The 17,638-nt window shown below is 41.0% G+C and overlaps 1 long non-coding RNA gene across 2 annotated transcripts in view; it reads right to left on the reverse strand.

Moving 5' to 3' along the window:
• Nucleotides 1–17,638, reverse strand: part of LOC136098575 (uncharacterized) — a 70,083-nt gene that overhangs the window by 15,852 nt on the left and 36,593 nt on the right. The window contains exon 3 of one of the 2 annotated variants that reach the window (XR_011737675.1): nucleotides 5,600–5,737. The exons of the other annotated variant lie outside the window; for it this stretch is intronic. This is a non-coding gene — a long non-coding RNA (uncharacterized lncRNA). The remainder of the gene's footprint in view (nucleotides 1–5,599; nucleotides 5,738–17,638) is intronic. 2 annotated transcript variants of the gene reach the window in all.

Genomic DNA, 17,638 nt, shown 5'->3' on the forward strand with positions numbered 1-17,638 from the left:
TTTCCCTTTTCCATGCATTTTTTACTGCATTTTATGGGATTTATAAGAAAAGGAAAGGAAAAAGGCAACTTCCTTGTAGACATGGTGATGGCAGGCAGCATGAGCAGGGCAAAGATGATAGAGGTATAGCCTTTTGTTAGAGCAGCTAGTACATGTGGAAAAAAGTACATAAGCTTTTAAGTGCCCAAATCCTCCTTGGGTGTGAGACAAAAGCAGCTGAATCCAAAGGTAAACAGAAGCTGAGAACAAAAAAAAATAAGACGCTGGGGTACCGTGGTGACCTGAAGTCGTATCTTGGTACAACCTGCGTTGCCATTTCTTCATATCATGGGCTAAACCTTCGTGTGCCAGCTTCAAAAGTAGTGACTACACGTTTCCACACACTACCTACACCCAGGGAGTGCCAACACCGTTAATCTCCACGAGGGGTGTCTTGGGACTGAGTCCTCTTTACTGTTACCCACTGTTACCTGATCCGCAGCGTACATCTTGCGATAGGGACAAAGATAGCCTGGCATAGTACAGACTGAGGGGGGGTATCAAAATTACACCATTTCCTCTAGGCATCATGTCTCCGCACCAGGGTTTAACAGCCATACTTCAAACCCATGTAATTTATATATCATACAAGGATGTGGAGAATTACCCTTTCTGCTTTCATACCAGATACTAAAATCTGAACTTGTATCTATTAATTCAATAGTGATAAAGCAATAAGCAAACATTGGTGAGCAGCTTTTTCCCCCTACTCTTTTTAAAAATGCAAAATTTTCTCTTTGGATTATACTGTAGATATTTTAGCTGCCTCATAGGCACATGACACTACTTAGCCTTTGCTTAAATAACCTGGATCTATTTTGTCACAAGAAATGGTGACTTCGCAAATTGAATCAATTATGTTCCCATTGATCACTGAACGCTCAAAACAAATCCTACCTTCAAGCCACTGAAAACTGACTGTAAGACTTTGCACCCCTTACTGACTGCTTAAAAATCAAATTTCTAGAGCTTGGCTGTGACAGTACTTCAAAGCTCCCTAAGAGCAACATTAATAACAAAGAGCTTTAGAAGCACAATTCTTTTCAGGGCCTCTCTTTTGTACTTCTTGCAAAAAATAACATATTTTCAATACTCTCGATAAATAATAAACTCTGTTTGTGCCCTGCCCTTCCCTTCAGACAGGTGTGAGGGGAGGAAAGCTGGCACTAAGATCAGAGAACTATGCAGGGATTACATGTTTTTATATGGCCTGTTTCCCTGCACAGCTGCTTTACGACCAGCCACAGTCTAATTCTGTATCTGGGAGAAAAGCTTTGAGTATTAGCAGGGCTTTGGTAATCAAAGATTCTCTTCTACTAAGTTAAACTTCAATTAAACAAGCTCTCAGGAAACAAAACAGACCAATCAAGAGGGAAGGATCTCTTGGGGTTTGTTTTTTAATCTGAGAATTCAGATTTAATATGAATCACTCCCATATGAGATCGCGATGCTCTTGAAAATAATTGAGAATTAAAGTGTTAGAAGGGTTTTTTTCCTTCTCTCTCCCTCTGCTGTACAGACCTGGAGGTTTGAGTTTTTCCTTCTTCACAGTCGTTTACTGTTGCATTTTGCCACATTATGGACAACAGTGGTCAGGAATGAGCAGAGAGTCACCAGGTATCTCACGAGCAATGACCATGTTTTTTAATTCAGAAGCCAATTGCCCTGGATTCTTCTAAAATGCCTGCAGCAGCCTTGTCTAATCCACCAAAGCGGCTGCGGGGAGAACAGGTAGAAGCTCATGTAATAATGAGTCTTTCGTGTTATTGTGTCCATAAGGACATTGAACTTCTTGTATCATTGCGTGATCACTGGCCTCATGTCAAAACATCAGCTGACTTGTCAGCCCAAGAGCTGTACTGGAAGGAGTCCAGCAGTGGGTTACAAAGATGATGAGGGGCTTAGAGCACCTTTCCTATGAAGAGACTGAGAGAGCTGGGTCTGCTCAGCCTGCAGAAGAGAAGGCTGAGAGGGGATCTCACCAATGTTTATAAATATCTCGGGTGGGTGTCAAGAGGATGGGACCAGACTCCTTTCAGTGGTGCCCAACGATAGGATGAGGGGCAACGGGCACAGACTGAAGCACAGGAGGTTCCATCTGAATATGAGGAGAAACTTCTTTACTTTGAGGGTGCCAGAGCACTGGGACAGGCTGTCCAGAGAGGCTGTGGAGTCTCCTTCTCTGGAGACATTCAAAACCTACCTGGACACATTCCTATGCAATCTGCTCTAGGTGAACCTGCTTTAGCATGTGGGTCGGACTTGATGATCTCCAGAGGTCCCTTCCAACCCCAACCATTCTGTAATTCCATGATTCTGTGATCACATGCACGCTTGGTGTGGGTAGATCTTGGTTCATGCCACAAACACACGCACAAGCTCCAGGGGCAGCAAAAAATGGCTTTGGCAGTACTAAAACTGTGCTAGGGACCACATGAGTGGGCCAGTCCTAACAGAACATGAGAAGTTCTGTTTTTGTGGAGCAGTATCTTGAAATTGTGACATGGCCTCCACCAGCACAGCATCAACAAGCTTGTCAGGTCTGGACTCACTTTGGTTTTTTTTGGATACCACATACTGCTGGTGTTCAGCTACAGCTAATGAGCTCCTGGCTTTCAATTAACAACAGTCCATGCCCCAGTCAGTCTATCTATCAATACCATCAACAGGAAGGTCTCCCATCTTGTATGTTTTCTCTAAGTGATGGTCCCAGAATAGTCCCTCAGATAGTCCCAGAATGCTGAAGGTCTTAGAGGACAGTGAGTAAAATGGGGACAATGCACACATCTGAATTGTATGGCCACTTGTAAATGTTTTGGGGAAGCCAGGATTGCCCCAGCAGGTGTGGACTCTCTGGCTGCTTGCCCACCCCTTTTATAAATTCTTTGAAGCCCTTGTTCTGACATTCAGTCTTTCCTGCCAGTTTTTGATGCTATTAATTTTAAATATCTCATGTTGTCATGAACCACTTATGCCTCTTCTTTAAGACATAGAAACTTGTCTATCGACTGAAGTTAAAAGAAGACAAAGCTATGAAATTCCTTCAATTTCTTTTTGCAAAGAAGGCACTCTGGTGGTTTTTACCCTCTTGCCTCTGTCCTTCTGACATTTTCAGTTCAATTATATGTTACTAAACAGTGGAGTACAAATCTGCCACCAAAATTACCCCTCAAATCCACCCAGGTTAAGCTACCTGAAGAGAGGTGGATATTTCTTAAATAAAGAGCTATTTTTGGTTACTAGTTGTGGAAAGTAAAGGGAACTGATCTTTCAAGTGCATCATGTAGATAACTTTATTTGCCCAACTAGTGTTATTGATGTTTTGATGTTACCTTCATAGATACATTAAGTGACATGTGTAAGTTTTCACAGGATTGGACTTACCCTAGGCATTTGTGAATCGATACTCATATTTATCACTCTAACTCATCCATCAGTAAATCTTGATATGTCTTTATTATTTTTGAAGCACGAACAGCTCAGAGGGGACTGTATCCCAACAAGAAAGGTATGTGCATATTCCTTCTAAAGTCAATACAACTATTGTTCTGGCTTGGCAGACGGCTGCCAGAAACATTTGCTTTTGAAGATAATCTCAAGGGGGTAAACACTGGGGAAACAGGATGAATGCAAGAGCGTGAGCCATTAAATATTTTTAAAATGCTCTCTATTGTTCCACAGCATTTAACATCCTTCCTTCTGAAGGTATCCTAACAAATTCACATACTGACCACTGATAAGGAGAACTGAAAGCAGCACCATTTTGTGCCTGCGCTATATCTAATCCCAAGCATGTGCATCAGCAATCTGAGTCTAAGACTTACCGGCCAGTGTGGGGATCGAAACTCATCAGGTGGTCTATACATCCAGAGTAAGGAACACAAAGAGCAAGGATCAAAAATCCACACTGACATGTGCACTTTACAGGTCACGGTATCTTCAAAGAAGTTACTCAAGAGGTAATATGTAATAAAGACTAATAAAGGGAAAAAACAAAACTCACAGGCATTTGGTAAAGGAAAAAGGGCACAACTGACAGAGTATGTTTCTTCTGAAGACGTGTTAGAACAGCCAAACACAGTAATAAAAACCTATCAATCGCGTGGTATCAGCTGAGCATACACACACGGTACATCAAGCCTGTGAGGAGTCTGTATTATTTATAACGTACTTTCGTCTGCTGTGGTTAGAGGTGTGATAACAAAAGCAGGTCCTGTGGCCCTAGACATCAGCTGAAGATGAGAATATGACAAGTTACATTTATGTCTGAAAATGGCTTGAATTTCATGTTAAAATTGAAACCTGACTGATCCATAACAAGTTAATATTTTTAAAAGATCATTGTTAAGTCTAAGACTATTTTACTGAAGCAACAGAAATAATTTTCCTAGAACTATTTTAAATCATCTTTCATATGTAATCATTCAGAGTTTTTAGAGGGCAGGAAGGTAATGTCCATTTTCAAATAATCACATGGCATTTTTATTTATGTTTCGATTGTGCACAGCTTGAATTTTTCTATTTTAATTATATCAACATTGTAATTCTGTAATATTTAAAAGCGAATGTGCCTATATACAAAGTCAGCATCTCCAGCCTATTCAAATCGTGTCTCGAGTAAGCAGTCAGTTCTGTGAGTATTTAAATGTTTATGTAGCCATGTTAGCTTGGTATCATAAGGAAACAAGCCATTACATGCTTGCTTTCCTTTTCTACTTAGATTCCATACGATTTTAACCTTGATGCTTTAAAACATTGGCCAGTTTCAAACTAACCTGACAGAAGGGAAGAAACCTCAGAGATAAATGCGTGTCTATTAGTTTAATGAAAATAACCTAGAGAACAAGAGACAGATTAGAGTCCCAGGTGAGAAAAAGCCTGCAGTAAGCTCAATCCTTACTCAGCACCAGAGAATCAACATGGGACGAGGAGAAAGCAAGTCCTCCTAATATCCTCACTTGCACGAAAAAAATATCACACTGAGCTCAAAAGCCATCAGGAAATGCTCATCCTAAGAAACCAGATTTCATTAGTTCTGGTGCCCAACAGTTTTTTGTATTCTTCATGTGATTTACAAGCCCAGCCACCAATGCCTCAGAACAGGCATAACCAGCAAGGCCTTGGTTTCCTTTAAAACTCTTCCTTACTGTGGAGAGGTACTGTCTCTGAAAGCAAGTAGTCTGTCACTTCCATTTCCAATACAGCAGTTATATTGTTAATTAGGATGAAACAAATGTCTAGCTGGGAAAAAAAAAAAAAAAAAGGTATTCCATTCCTATTGCACTGGGAGGGTGATTAAAAAGGAGGGAGAGAGGAAAATAGCCTCCCAGTAGAAACTGTTTATGAGGTGTTGTATTAGAAAGTCTATTTTCCTAGCTCAGGGTTTAAATCAGAAAAATAGGTTACTTGTGAACACAGGAGAGAAATAAACACAACTTTTCATTCATTAATTTAACAAAATCTGCAGCAAGTTTGAGCCTATTTTTGTTTGCTACTGTCAGCAAGATTTTGCACACTGGAAGCAGCCTATTTGAACTGGGTGGAGATGTTCAAGGTTTACCTTAAGTAGCTTTGTTGCTTATCTGCTTGAGTGCTGGTTCCAAAACTGGAAAGGATTTGGTCATTTCTTTTCAGTGCTTCCCTCTTCTTTTAACGCTTCTGCTTCCAAAGAAGTTCTAAAGCTCCCTGCCTTCAGCACCTGTGCAGTAAGTTAGGGTTAGAGGAGGCCAGCAAAGCCTATATCCAGTTCAGTTTATCAGCAAAAAAGGTTGATCATGCTTGGAACCTTCCATGCGAAGAGGAAAACCTGTGTCCCACCATGGAACACTGTGCAAGCCAAACATACTGCAAGACTAAACAAAGTCCACACCAGCCTTTAGAGACAGCTGTCTGCACTGGGGGTGCATCTTCACAAGCTGTCTGGTAATAAATCCTGTGGCTGGAGTAGAAACCCCAGCTTATGGTTTCTTGCTCCTAAAGTGAAAGGATGCTTCGGTATGTCAGTATGGGAGATATGAATAAGGAGCCAAACTCATTGCTCAGCCACAGACACTGAGGAGCCACAAAGCAGTGCAGAGCTGACCTTCCAGTCTCCGAAACATAAAATCCGATGAAACAGCAGGTTTGGCTAAGGAATATAGCTAATTGGGCTAAAATACAATCCTGAAGACCTTTTCTTTCATGAGCTGGTAAAGTAATTTTTAAGTATAGTCCAGATAATCAACATGCATTTTTTCCCCTTTGCTTGGTCAGTCCTAATGATTTTCCTTCAGGCTTTTCCATGCCATTTCAAGTCATTGCTTTCCTGTGCCTTTGACATTTACAGTGCAACCTGAACAGAATCAAAGACTATGAATATAGTTGGCAGAGGCAATTTACAGCCTCCCCCAACACCCTGATATCCAGATCAACTAGGCAACAAGTTGCAGAAGATGATGACCCATAATTTTTTCATGGCGAAGGCAAATGTGCTCTGCAAACATGTGCAACAGTTAAACTGGCTGCTAAGCCCCTTTCTCATCCCTATCTGCAGCTGCCACTTTAGCTCTTCCAGCAGATACTCTTTTCTTCTCATTCACTAACTCATTTCAGTTGGGACAACCTCAACAAACACTCTCTATGAAAGTTTTTTAAGCTAACCCGCTCCTCTATGACTGAAACATGTTGCAGAGCAGTCACACAAGCTTCTTCAATGGTAAAGGTGTGAAAAGAAAGGAAGGGGGAAAAGGCTGAGCGCAGAAATGACACCCAGGAGCACAGCTGGTTCTAAAACCTCACCCCTCCCAACCCCCACAAAAAGCAGATAACTATTCACTGCTTCAGAGTTTCAGCATGTCCTTTAGGGAGATTCACACTGCCTATGATTGTGCTTTTGAATTTTCTGCTCTCTTACATCCTCTCAGTAATTTTTTTTTTTTTCTTTTGGCACCATGACGAATATGCCGTATCTGTCCTGAAGAAGGAGAATTATTTCTTTGAGGATTGACTTGCCAGAAATACCTGTATTTTTGTTAATGAACCTCAGAGACTTTCCTCTAAATAAGGAATTCTGTGAGAAAAAAAAAGAACTGAAATGTGCTCTTGTTTTTCATATCAATATTGAAGCAGTTTGCCCTTTTTCCTTATTAATTTTTTACCATTATGACGTGACCAAATCACTTCTTTGTCTCTCTAATATCATAAACTCTAATTTAGGTTGCCATTCTGGCAAATAAGAAAAATTAAAATTCATTATTTTGATTTCATAATGTAAGTTGGTCCTTTGACTTGAGACTCCTGACAGCGTGCAAACTACTGCCAATGTAACAACAGTTTTCCTGTTACAGATACCACTCTGAGCCTGATCTGTCATCGCAATTCACCTCGCATAGGACACCAAATGGTGTCCCTCATGTGAAAACAACTTGTAAACTAATAAATAAGAGGAATAGATATTTAATAATTGATAATGAAATGGAGTAAAACCAGTGACCTTGGCAGGAAACATTCTGTGTCTTATTAGCAATTGCCAGAGCCAGTCATCCATCCTCCTTAAATCCATTTCCTGAATGTGTTGCATCTCTTGAATTTATACTGCTCTGGCATCAAAGCATTTCTGATGTTCACTGGCTTGCAGTCTGAATCAAGCAGACTTTGCTCCTCCTACCAACAACGGTCTCTTTGTCTATTTTTCCTATATACAGATATATATGCGTCTCTAAATTTTCCGCAAAAGTCTAGCTGTAGAAATATTTGTGGGTTCAATAATTTTATTGATCTTGGTAGCCTCAGGTTGCATAGTGCCTGAGCACAACTGCAGTTTATGGACTGCTGGCATGAGGTATATATTTTAGAGTTCTCCTTAGAAGCTAGAGGAAAAATGAGGGCCATATTATTCCGTCTACAGGTTTTATGGTGGAAAAAACTGCATTGTAGACAATGATTACTCAGTACATTGTGCAAAAATCATTGCCAGGGACCAAAAAAATCATCTCCTATACAGTGTTGTTGGCAGTACAACAAACATTCTACACCAGGCTTTTTATAAGTAATATTAATCTTTCCTGCTGGAGTTGGCCACTGTTAATGTATTGTCACAGCAAGGCTGTATATTTAAGCCATCCAGAAGTCCTCCCATTTAAAATAAACTATTTTTCAAGTATATTCCTACGAAAACAATTGCAACTACATTTCCATTCTACATCTTCCAGAGACTTAACAGGAGCATTCAGCCTTTTGGAAGATATATAAAACTGATCACATTTACCATACATATATATGTGAATATATATTCACACAAATGCAAATGAGCATATGCATGTTTATGTGAAGATATATGTTTGTATATTTTTATTTTTATATATACACACACAAATATGCCATAGATGCAGATATAGATAGATACATAAAACTTCTCAGTTGTGGTGAATGTAGCCACATTTGAATCCATTGCTGAATGAATGGTTGACCCACTTAATCCTTTTCTAAAGAAATGCCTTACTATGTTATTTTTGGTTTCAGTTGTGTTTTAAAGCACTCACCCCCAAATTAGAACTGGGGAGGTTCCAGGCTTAAGAAAAAGGCTAGCATTCACTAGGGCCCAGAACAAGAGCAGCGTGTTCCCTTAAATAAACCATCTGAAACACTTTTCTTAATGTTTGTGCATTTTAAGGACTCAGCAGCAGCAGAGGAACAGGTCAAGTATTTTTGATTATTTCATTCCTTACACCACACAGCTAATTATTTGGAAGTTGGGGGGTTTATTTCATCTTTTCATTCCTCTCAAATGTGGATTGATTTTTTTCCTGCCATTGCCTGCAGCAAAATGAAACGCACACATAAAATAACCATATTAAAGTCTAACAACTTTTTTCAAAGTGTTTTTTTTGCACATCCTCCTGGAAGAAAATTCACAGATGTTTGTTTTTTGGGGTATGAGGGATGTTGAAAGGTGAGGGGGGATACACTTGTCTAGATTTGGAACAGTTTTGAAATAATAACATTTCTTATGAGCAGCTGCAAGGAAGGGAGGGAGCATGAGAGAATTTGGATTCTGTGAGATTAGACTATAAGCAGTGTCAATGGTACTAAATGATAAATGAGACTTGAATGAAAACTGGAAAAAATATTTCTCCACAGATATGTTGAAACTCATTAGTGAATTTTGATTTTGATCTTCACTAGCTAGTTTGAGGGATGTTACACAAAGCACAAATAAGATAATTAGCAGAAGCTTCTCTCAGAGGTGTAAAAGCAGCCAGATGCACACTCAGACTTCAAAATCAGGAGGGGTCTCATTTTCTTTCAGATGTGGTGGAAGTGTCCAGTTTAGTGGTGAACAGAAAGTTATGTTGTGAACTGGATGAAATTCAAACATAAATTGTCCTGTCAAGATAGCCTGTCACTACTGGAAATTACCTGAAGAAATCTGCACTAGGGCTGAATGATACAGGCTGCTGGCTATTTTCTACTACCCAATACAATCTAAAGTAATAGGGCTATTTACATCAAAGTACATAAATTACTTTATTTAGCTCTAGGAACACTGACATTTTCCACTGGAAAACCACTTGGAAGGTTGTGTAGACATATCCACAGCCTCCGAAGCATTTAAACTCTTTGTGTTTGCATTTTGGCAGGGCACCCCTGGAGAAGAGCCCTATGGACTCTGCTCCCTCTTTGCCTCCCAGAAGGGCAGATTGCCTTGTTATCTTTCTCCAAAAACCTTTGCAGCAGCTTCCTTGCCACCTCCACACACAGGCGAGTACCAGGCTCACCCCTGCAGCACTCACACAGCGACCACCACCTGGAGCACCAGTGACTGCAGCCCCCTCAGATCATCTCGAGGCATTTACGGTTTCTCCCGTCTTCCCGAGGGCAGAAGTCACTATAATCTTGGGCCAGACCTCTCCTCTTGACACCACGAACACGACGTTCGGATGAGCACAAAGTGAGCTGGAACAGGTCTTCGGGGGCTGAACGTCTGACAAACTAAAGCATGCATCTACTGATTGCCTTTGTCAGCTCTTAGTAGACAATGTTTTAACATTTACAGGTAACTGAACGCTGCCATTTCCAATACATTTACAGTAAGAATCTCTCTCATCATTAATTCTACAGGCTTACATAGATGTTAAAATGGTGTTGACATTTAAGGAATGCCAACTCTAATACTTGCAACCAACACAGACGTCTGCATATTTGAAAATAAAGTTCCACACTGCCGACAATCATTCCTGTTTCTAGCAATCAGGATTTGTCTTGGTAGGTAACGTGTATATGTGTATTAGCAAATACATGGAAAACTGAAGAGGCAATTTTAAGGGCCATGCCCTGCAATTTCTGATTAGCAAAAGAGAGTTTTGAAAACCAGTAGCTGTCTCAGGCGGCAGAGGTAGAGCAAGGATCAAACATCCTGGAGAAGATCTGCAGGACTAAGATGGCAGGTGGGCTCAGGGAGTCACTGGGCTTTCTCCCTTTGAGGGAGAAAAATTCTGGCTGCATTTTTAGGCTTTGTCAGTTTGATTAGGGTTTATTTTCTCAAGGATCTGAACTTGCGCAAAGATTGGTGTTAAGGCCCTACGAGCACTAACAAAGCTTACTGTCCCTGGCCTGTCCCCACAAGGCTGCCCCCATCCCTGACTACAGCCCAAGACCTCATTTCAGCCCAGCCTGGGACCATCAGTCCCTGTCACAGGAGTGCTGACCTCCGGCTCCCCACAGCCCGGCCCTGAAACTTCACCCCACTGAGCCAGCCCGACTCACTGGCTAATGTCGTGATGTGGGCCCAAACCTGCCTTATCACCACAAACTTGCCTGACAACCTAGGCTGAGCTCAACTTCCTGTCTTCCCTAAGCCTGCCTTGCTCACCTCTCTCAGAGATGGTAGGACCAGTTCCTGGCCAGCAAGTCCTGCTGGCTGGATCATACCCCTTCCAGCCAACAGTGTTGGCTTTGCTTTGGGAGAAAGGTTCCGTCGGAGAGGAGCAGTCTGCAAATGATTTGCCTGGATTATGTTGGAGACTGGAGCCACCTGAAGAGCAGGCACTCACAGGTGAGGGAAAAATTTGTTATGACTTTCTAAGCTATTGATGGTATGGAGGACGAGGATTTATTACCAGTGTACGCCTGAGAACCAGAAGACTGATTCTGATATCATCTCTGCTTGTAGCTGCAACATCCCTTCTCTGTCAGGGACACAGAGCTTTGTACAGTTGCTCCTGAGTAAATGTGAAGGAGAATTCATCTACATAGAAGCATCATACACTATTAAGACTGTAGTACGACCCTAGTGTGGAAGTTATATCAGGGGCTCGTGTGAAACATGTTACCCTGTGGAGACTCCAAGCACTGTTTCCATCCTTGTCAGGCAGAGAAAGACAATAATTTGTGTATGCTGGTACCTCATGGCTGGAATCCTGACACAAGCCTCTAGGCAAATGGTAAATACAAATAAGTAACAGTGGACAGTCGGCTTCTGAAAAAGAAGTCTCAACCTTTAAGGGACAAGAAGCCTGTAGAAATCAGGAGTTCAAGTCCCGGACAAATATTTAAAATCCTATTAGTATTTTGATGGTTACAGATGTGACTGATTTTTGCTTTTACTTGTCCCCTTTCCATTAGCTTTTTAATAAAAATGAAATCTAATCACAGTCAGCTACTAGAGCTCTGCTGACAGATGGTAACTTGTTAAGCCATGGTTGTGTGACTGTGTTCATCATCTGCCCATACTCTGTGCCGGACCCAGTAGCCCTCATCTGGTCTCAAAAGCTTTATTAATGTAACTCAGTTTGGCTCAGAAATCACTCCGGCCACTTCTTGACCCCTACTGTGAGACATTATCTTATTTCAGGTTAAGTTAATAACTGACCAACTAAATATAAGACACTCCTTAAACCATTTAAGTTTTGTCTTGAAGACTGGAAGATAAATTAGTTTAGAAGTAGTTTTGTTACACTGACACTAAATAAATCACTATACTTTTCTGTGTATATAAAGTTTAAGTACACTTGAAGAAATGTCAAGTTACAGTGGTTCAAAATCATATTGTCCTTCAATCATGCCACAGCAACAGGCTGACTGCATGCTCCTGTAAAGTACATCACAGCAGCTTAAACCTCCCTTTGCTAGTTAACTTACAGATTAATGTATTTCATTAAAATGTAAACCACTCTCTCTTACCTGGAAGTCAGACTGACCTAAGACAGTGTCTGTGGTCAGTTGGCACATTTCAGCTGACGGGTAGAATTGGTTAAACCATTCACTGTTTCCTGGTGGTTTCACATGCTAAGTGCATTAACCATTTCCATATTTTAATCACTTGAAGGCTGAAAGGCATTTCAATTTGAAAATTTCTCATAGCTCCAATGAGCTTGATTCTTTTACAGTCTGCCTAAAAGCAGTGGAATTCACCTTTTGGAACAGATGCACAAATGGATGTGTCTTTGATGTATTTAGAGCTACAAAAGTTTGATGTTTTCAATTAAAACAAGTGCTATTTACTTCTGTACTTACGTGTAATAGAGCACTTTTGACTTCTACAAAGTGTGTGTTATTAAAGCACTTTGCTAATGTACAAAGGCACTTTCATAAAACAAGGAAGAAAAGAAGCAGTCCTCCTTCAAACTATCTCTGGAAAATGAGATGAAAGTAGAAAAAAACTTGTGACAAAAGAGTTCTTTAACAATATGAGAGCTGTCTTCAACTGTTCCAATGTATGATTTCAGTCATCATCTTTATGCCTAGAAGCACTTTTATAAACATTTGTAACAATTTAAACATATTCTATCACTCAAAACTTTTCACACAAGGGCTCTTCACCCTAACCTTTTTGATGAGGCCAGAAAACACTTATCTTGCGGTTTCCAAGGTATTCCTAAAATAGTACAATGGAAATATAATATGGTATTGTTAGTGTTCTGGAGTAACTATTACTGATTTATTATTTAATATCATTATTGAAACTCTTTGTGGAGCTCTTATTTCTGTGTATCTCAGTTTATTTATTTTCAGCAAATATTTCCTATATTACACTCTGGAATTGCAGTTTTCAGGAATTTAGGTGCTGATTCAGCCAGGCACAGGATGAGTTTAAGTCTCTTCTGAAACCATGTTCCTCTTCTTTACTTCTTCTTGCCCTCTCTTGAATTTAGCATTGACAATGACAGAGTTCCATCACCCAGAAATTTGCAGTCATATCTACAACTCATAAGTGTCTGGTATGATATGCCTTAAAACGTAACTATTATATTAGGTTTGTGGTGGCCAAGCTGAAGGAAGGGCTGGTGTATTTTTCTCCAAACCTTTTCCTGTTAGGCCATGAAAGGCTTTTTTATTTCTTCTGTTCCAAGTAAAGCTGAAAGACTGTTCTAAAGAGGGGGAAAAAATTATTTCCAACAAAATGCCCCTCAAACTGTGAGTGTCTCTAAAATGACAGAGGAAAAAAAGTATTATTCTTCAGGTCATAAAGCAATGTTTCCAGTAATGTGGCGTTTCTAATGGAGAAATCATCAGCAGAGATGTTTGTATTTTTCTGCAAAGACCTTTGTGCAAGATGCTTAAAACCTCTTCCATTTCAGTTTCAGAATAAGGCAAAAGAATGGGCAGTTTGCCCACTATCTGTTAAATATATGTGTTGCTTCTCATCTCTAAGAAGGAGTTTTTAACGTGGGAATGATGATTACACTGCATTATTTTGCTTCTGTAGTGGTACCTTCAAAACCAAAAATGCCCGATCTGAGTTTTCTATTAAAAACCAGCTTCTGATGGATTCTTCTTCACATCTTGTACCATCAATCTTCCTGTCTCTAAAGGATTTCTAGCTTTTCATTCTGCTGTGTTTTATTAACGATACATTTTTCATCTCTTCTCATTGGTGTAAGTAGTCAAATAAATAGAATAACCAACTACAACAGATGTTTAGTACAGAGTAGGTAGAGAAGCAGATACAGAGGAGCTTGTCTTGTAGGAGAATCCAAAAGCCACGCGTAGCTGTTGGTGAACTGAGCTTCTGAGGCCAGAGTCAAAAAACACCTTCTTGGGAAAGGATGGATTTTTATGCTCCTTCGTGCGCAAGCATTTATTTATTTATTTACTTACTTATTGTAGAGTAAAATGTCATCTCATAAAAGCATCAGCTGCAACCAGAGATGCTATTACAGGTTTTGTATTATTAGCATCCAAGAGTGCTGGGGGTGAGCAAAAGGTGCAGGAGCAGCAGGGGACTGTTGCCATAAACAGGATTTCACAGAGTCATGGGTCTTTCAGAGACATCTCCAGCTTACATTACTTCTAAAGTTAGCATTATTTCTCCATTCCAAATAATCAGAAATAAAACATCAGACAGTAAACACTCCCTCAGTGACTAACTGTGTTGTTTGGGTCTTTTCTTCCCCCCACTCCCCACCCCCCCCCACTACTTTGCAGAAAGAAAAGACACTAAAAGTTCCTTCTGTGAGTTGCCAAGGTGCTCCCAGCCCATTGTGCAGAATCATTGTCAGGTTAAATTAGGGAGTACAGACTCCATGAGTGTAAAAAAATCAATACTTGATGGAAGATTGCTCCCCGGAAAATCTGTTTTGATTCCAGGATTAATTCGCGACCAAAGGCTTCTGCAAAATGACATGCCATTAGTCAGAAAATGAACACATTCTACCCTTGAAATTGGATGGAAATATGTCAGGTGATTGACCTATTCATTCTCTTCGCTCTCTGGGCAGAAAGAGTAGGTGTGGTAGCTGTGAATTAGGCCCGCGAACCAGGTCCATTTTCCAAGCAGTAAAAAAAAAAAGAGAGAAAAAAAAGTCCAATGTGAATTGCAAGTATTCTCTAGGCCATTGTTGTAAAGCTATTGCAAATGCATTCCGTCAAGGTAAATGCATTTGTCTGGAAGGCCTGACTCTCTTGTGTTTTCTAAATCTCAGAATAAACCATACTAAAAATCTTAAAATAAAGCAGGGATTTTTTTTCTTCTGCAAAAAAGGCTTGCAATATTAATGAGAATGTAATTTGTTTGCCATAGATAAAGTAACATTCCACCCCCTGCCTCCCTTTGCTCACCAGTTTCTTCCACAAAAACTTTCTCGAGACAAACCCTGGGCTGAAGCTGCTTTGGCTGGTCTGTGTTCAGGTGTCTCTGAAGGGTCCCTGTGACCATGCCAGTGGCCAGTCAGGAGCTGTGCAAGTGGCCTCCAGGCTGCCATCTGAGCGCTCTGCAGCCACTGTGCTTCCCTGCCTTACAAGGTGCCAAACTCTAGGACAAAAGGGCATTCTAATCTTAGTGTTTATATATTCTGAGCTTGAACTGTGTCTGCTTATGCTGTTGAAACGTGCTGAATATGTGGAACAGAAAGGTCGCGACATGAGATATTTGTATTTATTTATCTGGTGTGGAATTGCCAAGGTGAAGCTAACCTCTTGGTAGATAGACTTTTCCAGTAGAGGAAGATGTTACGGGTGACAGCGTTAGACCTTGTATCTGGAGAGTGGGGAAGCTCTGTGTCACTCACAGTGACCTGACTGGAGTGCACTGAGATGGGAAAAGGTGCTCCCGAATATATTCATTAATGCAAAATTGCTATGTAGACTTTGCTCTTTCAGAAACAAGTCACCAACAGGGTTTCCTTTTTGCAACCTCTCTGAAGAACATTTCTAGCAGGTACATCATACTAGGATTCAAGCCATCCTGAGCTTTGCTTAAAAAAAACTCAGGGAAAACCATTTATTGGGAGAAAATGCATGCACAAGTAGAATGGAAGCAACAAACACCATCACCAAAAGCTATGATGGCACTGACTGAATACTCAATAGCACACTAATCCATCAAACTACTAGGAACTGCCATATCAAGGAACTGATACTCTAAAAATTGGACCCTCTTCTGTCTGTAATCACAGAATCACACAGAATGGTTGGTGTTTGAAGGAACCTCTTGGAGATCATCTAGCCCAACCCACCTGTACACCTAGAGTAGATCACACAGGAATGTGTCCAGGCAGGCTTTGAATGTCTCCAGAGGAGATTCCGCAACCTCTCTGGGCAGCCTGTTCCAGTGTTCTGTCATCCTCAAAGTAAAGAAGTTTTTCCTCATGTTTAGATGGAACCTCCTGTGCTTCAGTCTGTGCCCATTGCCCCTCATCCTATCGCTGGGCAACACTGAAAGGAGTCTGGTCCCATCCTCTTGACATCCACCCTTGAGATATTTATAAACATTGATGAGATTCCCTCTCAGCCTTGTCTTCTCCAGGCTGAACAGACCCAGCTCTCTCAGTCTCTCCTCATAGGAAAGGTGCTCTAGGCCCCTAATCATCCTCATAGCCCGCCACTGGACTCCTTCCAGTAATTCCTTGTCCTTATTAATCGGGGGAGCCCAGAACTGGATGAAGTACTCCAGATGCAGCCTCACCAGGGCAGAGTAGGGGGGAGGAGAATCTCTCTAGAACTGCTGGTCACGCTTTTCTTAATGTGCCCCAGGATACTGTTGGCTTTCTTAGACACATGGCACATAGTTGACTCATGGTCAACCTGTTGTCAACCAGAACTCCCAGGTCCTTCTCTGCTGCTTTCCAGCAGGTCTGTCCCTAACCTGTACTGGTGCCTGGGGTTATTCATCCCCAGGTGCAGGACCCTACACTGGCCCTTGTTGAACATCATCAGGTTCTTCTCTGCCTAGTCCTCCAGCCTGTCCAGGTCTCACTGAAAGGGAGCGCAGCCTTCTGGTGAGTCAGCCCTTCCTCCCAGTTTGGTATCATCAGCAAACTTGCTGAGGGTGCACTCAGTCTTTTCATCCAGGTCATTGATGGACATGTTGAGCAGGACTGGACCTAGCACAGACCCCTGGGGAACACCAAGAACTACAGAGCTCCAACCAGACTTGGCACAATTCATCACAGCCCTCTGAGCGCCCCCTAGAAATGGCTCTGAAGTAACTTCGGAGAATTTTGGACTTGAAATTCTTCAGTTACTATCTTCCATTTTACTTGTGATACAGTATCTGCTGGCTTCCTCATAAGGCCCACAATTCCCATAATAAAGGCTGAATTTACAAAAAGTTGTAATTTCTATGGCCAATACTGGTGATGCTTTCATTCAAATTTTGAAAGTGACAAATTGTGTAATGAGTAAGTCATTAAAGGTGATGATCTATGTGTGATTACCCAGGCTGGAGTGTTAATTTGTCAGTAGATCGGTTCTTCTACATGAGGCCAGACTAACCTTTTCAACATGGCCACCAATACCTATGGAGGAAAAAAGCTGTTTCCTAGCAGTACCACAAGAGTGGCTTGTGATGGTGATACTGGCACGCCCAACTAATCTTTGTTTCTCTGATGATTTCATGGACTAAGTGTCTTCCAAGAAAACCATTTAAAATTATAACACTGAGCTTAAAATCAGCAGGAGAAATTTCTCTCCCCCAGATCACAGTGATCCTCACTGACAACCCACTGCAGCATTTCTATTATAAATGTGCACCAGACTAATATTGCAACTTTCTCGTCAAGCATAGAGGATCCTGTCAGGCACGTTACACAGACTTAATAGTTATTTCTACTTGATGGGAACCCTGGAGATGTGAAACTGAAAAAAAAAAAGCTGCAAAAGAGAGTAATATCCCATGTTAATA

This window comes from Patagioenas fasciata, chromosome 2, assembly GCF_037038585.1.
Source record: "Patagioenas fasciata isolate bPatFas1 chromosome 2, bPatFas1.hap1, whole genome shotgun sequence".
NCBI classification, from domain to species: Eukaryota; Metazoa; Chordata; class Aves; order Columbiformes; family Columbidae; genus Patagioenas; species Patagioenas fasciata.